The following is a 10,720-nucleotide window of genomic DNA, read 5'->3' on the forward strand; positions in this document are numbered from 1 at the left end:
TGCATTAATGAAATAAAATACCAGATTAGCTTGTAATGACAGAATAATCTAGTCTGTAATTTTTGTTTTATGTGAGATGATCACTTTCATAGATAAAGTTACAATTCTCTCTCAACTGCTGTATTGGTCTATCTACAACAGCGTTTCTGTGAATATTTGCTTAGAACCCTATGTCTGAATTTAAACGATGTCTGTGGAACACAGAATATAAAGGACCAACTTAATATACTTCCAGTTTATGGGAACTATGATCTACGTAACAAATTACTGCTGAAGCACGGATGATTGCTTTCATATTTTAGGAAGATTTAGGATGCTCACCTTGCAGTGCATATGTAAATGAAACACTACACTGGCACTAACACCAGGTGTTTGTAGCCTGACATCTGTGAAGGGATTTTAGAAAACATTATACTTATTTGGCAATCAAGTTACAAAAAGCCCATTGAACTTTATGAATGGTATAGCACAAGAGGTGGCTCATATTTCACATACTTCTGAAAAGAATCGGAAAAGCTCATCAAACACTTATGTTCTGGAACAATTTGAGCTTTCAGCTAAATATCCATCCAACAGGTCTGTCTTGAGTTAACTAGATAGTAGCATTTCAGATAAAAGAATTGCTTTGTTATTAAGAAATATCACCCAGCTATGTTCCAAATTTTTGTAAGCTCAACTGTAGTCATAACTTTTTTTAATTTTTTTTTAGTTTTGGATAAAGTGGTGACAAGGGAAGGGTCGGATGGTCTAGTTGGTATCGATAGAGTAGGCAACATTTCTTTCTGATTATAGTATCCTTCTGTGACCCCATTGAGGAGATTTCCTCTCACTTTTTGCGCACGTGCAAAACATGGAGTGTGCCTGGGAGGAAAACAGAGATGTTTATAAAAAACTGACAGAGGCTCCAACCATTCCCCACTCTACCAAAAAATACGTAATAAAACAAATTGGCTCAAGTTGAGTGAGGTTTTTTATTTATTATATTTATTTTTTTGTTCAACCAACAGGTTGAACAAAAGAAAAAAACTAAATTCCCCCATCCACATACTTGATGCAGATAGGGGAATCCCTCCCGCTGAGCTATTGTATTTTGACAGTGGAAAGACTTCCCTGCCATGAGAATACACTGATCAGCACCTCCGGCAATACAGTGGTTAAGATATCACAGTGGTGATATAGTTAGTTTCATTCCTTAATTTTCAATATTTAGTTTTACTCAAATATCCCCAACATTAGGACGATAGAGGTCCGCTTTGTTCTAATCATTGCAGAATGCATGAAATGAGTTACATGTTATAGTAGTGGTGATCATTTAGGAGGGCCAAAAGACAAACCTGAAGGGTGTTCTTGCCATGTCCCAGTTTGGCAGTGGTCAAAGGCCACGTATTTCAATTTTTCACATTGTTTAGAAGTAATTTTTTTATACTTTATGCATTTGTGCAAACTTTCCTATTATCAGAGCCTGTAAACTTATTTGGCATTTCACAAGATATTAAAATTGTTTATCTAGATAGCTATTGATTTTCCTGTACCTAGTGTAAGTTGGGGAGGAAATAATAACATCTCCGTACTGTGGGTTAATTTTATTATCAGATTTTCCACATTTAAATTAGGAAGTGAAGTAATTTTAGCATGTGTAATGGACATGGTCTTGGATAACATTGCTGTGACCAATAAAACTTACATGCTTTCCTTCCTTATCCAAAGCCAGTACAAATATCGACACAAATTGTTTATAATAATGCGGCCATTTATAGCTTTTATTTAACTAATTATTCTAATTATTCTATTCTTAACTAATTATTCTAATTATTCTATTCTTAACTAATTATTCTCAATATTGAATTATCTTAGGGGAAATATGCATGAAATATATTTACAGTTTTTTAAAATATAATATATTTCCTAGGGTGCATTAACTCTAATATATCATCTCTTGGAAAAGGATTAAAAATTCACCCTATCATTGGTTTTATTTAAAATCCTGGTGTGTATGTTGTATACGAGGTTCTGTATGGGTCGGTTTTCTATTGTTTTTTCATTTTATTTATGTATTAATTTTCTTTATGTTGGCTGAACTGGATGGACAGTTTTTAACCTGACTAAGTTTGTAACTATATACCATCAGCTAATCAGAATCCAGCAAAAGCAGTGGCTTGTAGTAACATAGTAAATATTAATTGGTTATTATAGGATACTGCACACAATTGGCGCATTTTTAAAATGATTTACTCACTCACTTGGTCTACAATAATTTAGTTTGCCACAAGCTGGTTTACAACGCCATCTCTGGCCTTGTATACGAACTTTCTCACTGAAGTGTTTATCAAACTAAATTTGAAATATAGAGGAACAGAGCTTGTTGAAATTGAACAAATGTGTAGTAGTATGCATCTAAATTGGCCTCTTAGCACCACTGCCATTTCAGGAATACCTCAACTCTTTCTATATTACTTATTTTTTGGGGGGTTTACCATGTATTTAATGGTCATTCACATATAAAAGAATCGAAAAGAACCAGGACCTTTGTGCGGCCATTTATCTTTGTTACCATGCCCTACTTTCGTTGCGACTATTAAAGGCCCAATCATTCCACCTTGATACTCTGATCTGAGTAATAGTGGGTTTTGGGAGATTCATTTCCCCCTTAATATCATTACTATTATTATTTTTATACAGGATTTATATAGTGCCAACAGTTTGCACAGCATTTTGCAATATAAGTGTGGCAGTGCAGTTACAATACAATTGAATACAAGAAGGTTTGGAGGGTCCTGCTTGTGAAAGCTTATAATCTAATAGGTTCTCTGACCAAGGCACAGATTCAACACTGCTTTGACGCAACTCCTTGATTTGTTTAGGCATGCGGTCAGAGGCATAAAATGAATTGGGGATTAAGCAGGCCTATCATTTGCACTCACTATAGGCTCACTCAGCGTAAAGAATTGAGAACATAGGGAACAAATAATAATAACTTACAGTCAGGCATCTAAGGGGTTATGCAAAATCAAAGTGCAGAAAAGTTTACATTTAGAACAAAATGATTCAATATTACATGGTACCGCCTAGTTCTTGCCTTTAAATTGAAGGACACATCAGTCCTTCTATACCACAGCTTCAAGATTTAAGTTCCCTAATGCTATGGGGTAGTAAAGTTATGACATTTCCTTTTTGATTTGTACGTCAATTTTTTTTCCAGAATAACTGAAACTATAACTGGTGACAGCTTTAATGTATAGTATATATTTGAATAATAAGCAACATTAAAGACGTAGCCAGCAGTTTACTGTTTCATCTCAGACTTAAAAATGCTTCACAGGATACATTTGAATCTTCTGTCTTAATGAAACTTAGTTTTCCAGAACTAAGCCTTTCTAAATCTAGTTGTGCATAGCTGTGAATATTTTGTGTCTAAAGGAGATAAATATGCAAAAACAGCTTCCTCAACAACTGTTCTTCTTAAAAAAAAAGTGTTGATATATTTTTGAATCAAATGCCTTTGTGTGTCACTGATTCTGCAGTTTGTAGTGTGAGCTGTTACGTCATAAAAGTAAAGTTCTAGAACCCGTCATACTTTTTCATGTTCAAGGGTTCTTTGGAAGATTATCATAATGATCCGAGGCACTGTTTTGTTTAACTTGCTGGTTGTCTGTAAAACAGTAATGCTGGTAGTGTGATAGAGAAGCAGGAAATCTGAAACTGTCTTTTAAAAGATGTTTAAATGAATTCCAGGTATGGCATTTTATACAAAGTTACATTGGTCCAGCTTGGACCAACGCAACTACGCATTTACTATTGTTGTAGGATCAATGTAGAAGACACCGACACTACAATGATCTTTACTGGCTTCTGGGTTCTGTACTGAGTGGCTGCCCAGCTGCATGGGATCATAGGCAGTAAGCAGGAAAAAACAACAAATAATCAATAAAAACACCAAACACAAAGTATGAAATAAAATTGTCTGCTTTCCCTTATTATTGGTTTGAAAATAAGTATTTGATTTTAAAACTTTAAAAATCGCATCACAATATAAATAAATCAATTAACCAAAAACAAAAGCAGACCCAGTCACTAACGCTCGAGTCATTTACACAAATGTGTAGAAGAAAGAAAGTGGCCGAACACTGGAACGAGAAGTTTGCTTAACAGAAATCTTTATTGTCGCATGCCAGACAGATGCCGTTGTGAACAAGTACAGTATATCCGTGTAAAATGTTAACCCTGGTCCTGTATCATCTGTCTGGCATGCAACAATAAAAATTTCTGTCAAGAAAACTTCACGTTCCAGTGTGCGGCCACTTACTTTCTTTTACACGCTTCAGCAATGGTGGTGAGGCGGGGCAAGCACCTGGAGAGATATTGCACCTCGTTGGCTTGAGTGGTGTATGCTTTGTGTTGTGGACTTTGGACATTTACACAAATAACAGGAATTTAAATAAAGAGCTCCCTTGCTAACAAGGTGACCCACACATAATATGGGCATGACAAAACAGGCAGACTGATGGGAAGCTCACAGGTGAGTACACCTAAAAGCTGGCACTTCTCGAGAGCTCACTTCAGCCTTATAAAGGGCCACAAGACCCCTCTAAACCTTTCCTTCTCATGTCTTCCCTCACAGGTTCATGTGCAGGTACGTGGAGTCTGGAAATTCATTCTGCTGATATGAGAGAAGGGAGGGGGGTGGCTTAAAACAGGCATTCCCCTTTTTCCCTTTCACTCTGAACACAGGAGGTCGGTCGCTCAGCACAGGCACCATTCAGAGAATGCTTTGCATTTTCTCAATGTATGCAAAGAATTCTCAGATTGGGTGAGGTGGAGATCATGACATCACTGTCCTGCATCTCTACCTCTTCCAATTCAGAGAACACATTGTATTGATAGAGAAGATACAAAGCATTCTCTGAATGGTTACTGTGCAGGCGACCTCTGGTGTTCAGAGTGCAATGGGGTAGCCACTCGGCACAGGACACAGAAGCTAGTGGAGATCACTGGCATTAGTGGTGTCTACTACAGTGTTTTCCATCCTCTGGATGAGAGCTCTCCAAACTATGGCCCTCCAGCTGTTGCAGAACTACACGTCCCCTGAGGCATTGTAAAATTCTGACATTCACAGACATGACTAGGCATGATGGGAATTGTAGTTCCTGAACAACTGGAGGACCATAGTTTGGAGACCCCTGCTCTAGATCACTGTTTCTCAACCTTTTCTTTTTAGTCAAGGTGCCCCTTAAAATTCTGCACTCGAGACACCCCATTCTAAAATGTAAAAAAGGAATAGTTTTACATAAAGTGATGGCAACCAAAATCGTGGTACACTTAACATTAAAAGGTGATTTATTCTTATGAAGCAATATACCTATGCACACTAGTACTGATTAGTATTCCAGCATGTCTCTTCTCCCTCAGTTTATCTTCCTTATTTAACTAATATGACCCCAGTGTTGATGACGAAGGGCAGGGGAGGGGAAAACAAGGATACTGTGCAGGTACACAAAGTCCTTCTTATTAACCTATGACGTCTTTAGTTGTTGGGACGCTAGCAACTGATCAGCATGGCGCCCATTGTTGTAATGCCGCACAATAAAAACTTGTGGCTTTGTGTAAAAAAAAAAAAAAGTAGGCTTGAGCCACTCGCCAGCTTGTTGCCAATTTTTGGGCAATCTGGGTCATTTTTAGGAATTTTGCAAAGGCACCCTGAAGAAACCAGAAGGCACCCTAGTTGAAAAAGTCTGTTCTAGATGGACCCCACGGGTATTGTACATGCATCCATGTGGAACCAATGTAACTCTGTAAAATATGCCATACCTGGAAATCTTTTTAAAATATTTTTAAACATAATTAGGGCAGTTTCATATCCTATGTACAAAACAACATCGATTGCTACTTGCTCTTAATAATTATAATGAGACTGGGTGAGTTCATAATGGAAATTAACCACTTACCGACCGGCTCCTGTACATATACGTCGGCACTTTGAAGATGGATATCTCGATAACGGCAGCAGCTGCTGCCACAACCGAGGTATCCATCTTTACAGGAGCCGGTTCTGTGTACGATAATGGTGGTCTCTGCGGCGGGTGCCACCCCCCCTCCCGCCACTCTCCCGTGCCCTCCGCTGCTTACCGGAGCCGTCAGTAGCGGCGGAGGCGATCGGGACCTTTCTGTGCCTGGGTATGGAGACGAGTGAGGCTAAGATGGCCGCCACCCGTCTCCATACCATTGGACGGCTGAAGCGACGTCATTACTTTTTTTAAAGGCATATTTATTTATTTTTTATGTCATTTTTTCAAACGACTTTTTTTTTTTTTTGCATTTTAGTCCAAATATGAGATCTGAGGACTTTTTGACCCCAGATCTCATATTTAAGAGAGCCTGTCATGCTTTTTTTCTATTACAAGGGATGTTTACACCATTTTTTAAAAAAAAAACAGTGTAAAAATAAATAAAATATTGTAAAATAAATAATAAAAATTAAAAAAAAAATGTTTTAAACCCCCCCCCCGTTCCGACGAGCTCGCGCGCAGAAGCGAACGCATACGCGAGTAGTGCCCGCATATAAAAACGGTGGTCAAACCACACATGTGAGGTATCGCCAGTAGAGCTAGAGCAATAATTCTAGCCCTAGACCTCCTTTGTAGCGCAAAACATGCAACCTGTAGAATTTTTTAAACGTCCCCTATGGAGATTTTTAAGGGTAAAAGTTTGACGCCATTCCATGAGCGGGCGCAATTTTGAAGCGTGACATGTTGGGTATGAATTTACTTGGCGTAACATTATATTTCACAATATAAAAAAAAATTGGGCTAACTTTACTGTTGTCTTATTTTTTATTAAAAAAAAGTGCGCTTATAAGACCGCTGCGCAAATATGGTGCAAAAAAAAGTATTTCAATGACCGCTATTTTATTCTCTAGGGTGTTATGAAAAAACAATATATAATGTTTGGGGGTTCTAAGTAATTTTCTAGCAAAAAAACCTTTTTTTAAACATGTAAACACCTAAAATCCAAAACGAGGCTGGTCCTTAAGTGGTCAAGCTAGTCACTAGGTTGTGTTCTCCCTGAGTTAGAGTTATATATATATATATATATATATATATATATATATATATATATATATCAATCAACTAAAAGTGATTCCCTTAGTGCAATCAACCTTCAGTAAGTTACACCACAATAACTTGAGTGACATAACGTGCAAAAACAAAACTGTCCCTTTGAGCGGAAGTTGAAATAACATATGTCCAAGCAGTTTCAGTTTCATACTATCTGAGCTGATTGTGGCTCTTTCATCATGATATAAAGCAAAACAGTCTTGGCAAGTAGAAACATACATCGGTAGTATTTTTTTTTTTCTCTTCTACTCATCAATTTTATTTTACCTTAAGGGGATTTAGAAATTTTAGGAAGAGGTAATTAATACTGATAAGCCTTTTGTGCCTATGTTAAAGATTTGAGCACTCATTTTAATTATTTCACTTTACCAGTCTTCATTCAATACATGAGAGTGTACAAAAAATATCAAGTGTCAAAGGTGCTAAGAACAATATCAGGTAAAGAATAATATGACAGAACAGAGTTCAGAGAGGCTTGCACACAGCAAATAGCGTACTTTCACTGCTCATTTCCTGTGCTTGTTATTCTTGGCAGCTGGGTGCAATGGCTTTCATTATGCAAACATGAGGTCTGCCCAAAAACTTGCATGCAAGAAAATTCAAAAGTTTAGCGTGTTGTCCCTTCCTTTTTATGGTTCTGTAGCTCCTTTCCTCTTAGTAGTAAAGCAGAGTTTTAATCCTAATCAAACGCTTGTTTTCTTCTCGTTTACAGACAACTGCAGCCTAACCATGTGTATGAAATTCTTGATGCAAACAGGTACTTCAGTTCATTTACTTTCTTATGATATAGATGTAGTTGAAGTAATGTTTATTGCGTAGCGTAGAAACACAGACTATAATATAGGAAGTAGACATAAGTCTTTCATTGTGAATGTCTCTTGTCATGTGTCTGACCTGCAATATTGCTTCTTTTAGTTAGCGTAAGATCTCATCACAGAAAACCTCAGCCTATTCACCTTCTGTAATTTATGTTTGTAAAATAATCGCAGGTTATTACATCTACACAAAATATGACACTGGTAATAAATTATTTAGGTATGAACACATTCCTTGTTTTCTTGAATGGTTATAAATAATTATGGCTAAGGTCTTAAGATTTCCACACGACTGGAGTGTGTTAAACTGAAAGTCTTCAGATGTTCTGAAATACTCTTTATTTCATCTGTTAACCACGTCCATATATTTTGAAGAAGACATCTTCAAAGGAAATACCTTAAACTGTTTACTGTAGGATTTTAGGACAACTAGACAGTGTCTTCCTAGTATGGATTTTGGGGTTGAGGGGGACTTATACCTTAACCTCAGGGCTACAAGATGTACTGTTTCAGTTTAGGAGCATAAATCTTAAATACAGTTTGCTATACAGTTTCTGTGAAAATTAGATGCGTAAAATTTTTCAAGTTTTTTTCTTTTTCAAGTTTTTTTTTATAGGGGTATAGGGGAAGCCATTTTATAACACTGCATAATAATTTATGCCACATGAGGTGCAGACCCTGTGGTTGATAACAAGTTTTTTTTTTCTTTTGCTGCATGAATTCTATTGAACAGTTTAACATACATATATACAGTATACATATAGAGCTCATGTCTTATATTAATATTAAATTAAGGTGCAAGAAAAACTGACCTGGTCTAAGACAGCTTGCAAGAACCTGTACTAGTCATCAAATCAATCCCTCCATCCCTACTGGATACTAGGCTTGGACTGTGCATGGGGTCACCACTTCTACCAAAATCCCACCCCCCCCACCCCTTATGGTGCTATGCTTTACCCCCTGGCATTCAACTATCAAATGCCAAATCTTTTACTAGCCACTGAAGCTACTTAGACAGGCATCACGGGTGTGGGGCTCAGCACTAAAAGAGGCGAGGCATAGCAGTAAAAGCAGTGGCACTTAATCTCAACTTGGGCAGAAGTCAAGGCTACGTGTACATATTGGGGTCAGTTTACTAAAACTGGAGAGTGCAAAATATGGTGATCTGTGCAATCAGCTTCTAAGTCCAGCTTATTTAATTAAACTTTGACCAAAATAAAATGGAAGCTGATTGGTTTCTGTGCAGAGCTGCACCAGATTTTGCACATTCCAGTTTTAAAAACGAAACCCCATTGAAACGAAGGTTTAGAGGGTTAGCACACACAGTTGGATTTGTAGATTAATACATGTGCTTGCAGGCATAACATCGTTGTTACCTTTGGAACATTTAGGTCAGGTCCAGTTCACATTTGGAGGTGATTTTTTTTTGTATATTAAGGGCCCCCATATACATACAGGCACAATGTGAATAGGCAGACCCTTGCAGTGTTCCTTGTAAATGTGTATACTCCGCTTATTTATGTCAGTGGCGAGGAAGATGTGGGGAGAATAAGTTAAGGTACATTAGCTACTGGAACGGGTGTTCTAACCTGTCTAATTTGTAGTTCTTCTGAGCGTGAGGGCACAGATTGGTATGAGATTGTTGCACTCCGATCAGTAGCACATCAGTATATTTGTAAAGAGCAAACAAAGAGAGTGGGATTTAAGGATTGCAGTGGTAAACATTTTGACCTTGTGGAATATTATTCATGTTTTTGAAATTGAGTATGTATGAAATGAACCATATTGCTTATTTGCTAGCTGAAAGGCAAACCTGAAACTGCTTAACATGGGTGCTCAACCTGTGGCCCTCCAGATTTTGCAGAACTACAAGTCTCATGAGGCATTGCAAGGCTGACAGTTACAAGCATGACTCCCAAAGGCAGAGGCATGATGGTTCTGTAACAGCTGGAGGGCCACAGGTTGAGCACTCATGGCTTAGAAAGACTAAGGGTTTGATTTACTAAAGGCAAATAGGCTGTTTACTTTGCAAGAGAAGCTGCAGTGTGAATGAAAATGTTCCTTAGAGCTTAGTAAATGTGGTAAGTTTCACTTTGCAAAGCATATCCATTCACATGTAAGGTAAATAAAAAAAACACACAGAAAAAATTATTTTTGCTTGCACATGATTGGATGATGGAAATCAATAGAGCTTCACCCAATTCACTAATCTCTAAGGATAAATACCTTGCAAAGTGCAACTTCCCCTCTAAAGTGAACAGTCTATTTGCCTTAGTAAAACAACCCCTTAGTATCAGTGATCCACCTACCTATGCATGTAGCCTGATATGATTATTAAGCGGTATTAACCTCAAAACCAAAAATGTAATATATTGCAGCTTACCAATCCTTAGATGTGGTGGTTACATTAGTTTTATTTTCTTAGGCTTTTTTTTCTCTGTTTTCATCTGGGGATCTGGCCAATAATGCACCTTATGTATTAGAGCGCCCCTGCTCTGGATGAATGAACACAGGGGGCGCCTTTGAACAGCAGCATTGTCAGTATAGGGTGAGGGGAATGTTGAATGTACTAGCAGATTTAGATACACTACCAATGGAAGCCAGACTCCTGCTAACACTTTATGTTACAGCAAACATTTTTTTCTCTTTTGGGATAAAGGTTTTCCATAAATAAATAAAAGTCGATCAGTGTAAGCACCCTTGCTAGTGTTAAATGGTTTGTCTCATCTCTGTAACTGATACATTCTGCTGGAGAGATACTGGCCAGATCACCAGGTGAAAATTAAGGAAAGA

General features: G+C 37.6%; 1 protein-coding gene across 1 annotated transcript in view; it reads left to right on the top strand.

Annotated features, from left to right (window-relative positions):
- Positions 1–10,720, top strand: part of HIVEP2 (HIVEP zinc finger 2) — a 267,444-nt gene that overhangs the window by 221,378 nt on the left and 35,346 nt on the right. Inside the window, exon 5 of the mRNA XM_073627427.1 lies at positions 7,825–7,869. The gene's annotated coding sequence lies outside the window, so the exon portion shown is untranslated. The remainder of the gene's footprint in view (positions 1–7,824; positions 7,870–10,720) is intronic.

The sequence above is a fragment of the Aquarana catesbeiana genome, linkage group LG04 (assembly GCF_042186555.1).
Source record: "Aquarana catesbeiana isolate 2022-GZ linkage group LG04, ASM4218655v1, whole genome shotgun sequence".
Lineage (NCBI taxonomy): Eukaryota > Metazoa > Chordata > Amphibia > Anura > Ranidae > Aquarana > Aquarana catesbeiana.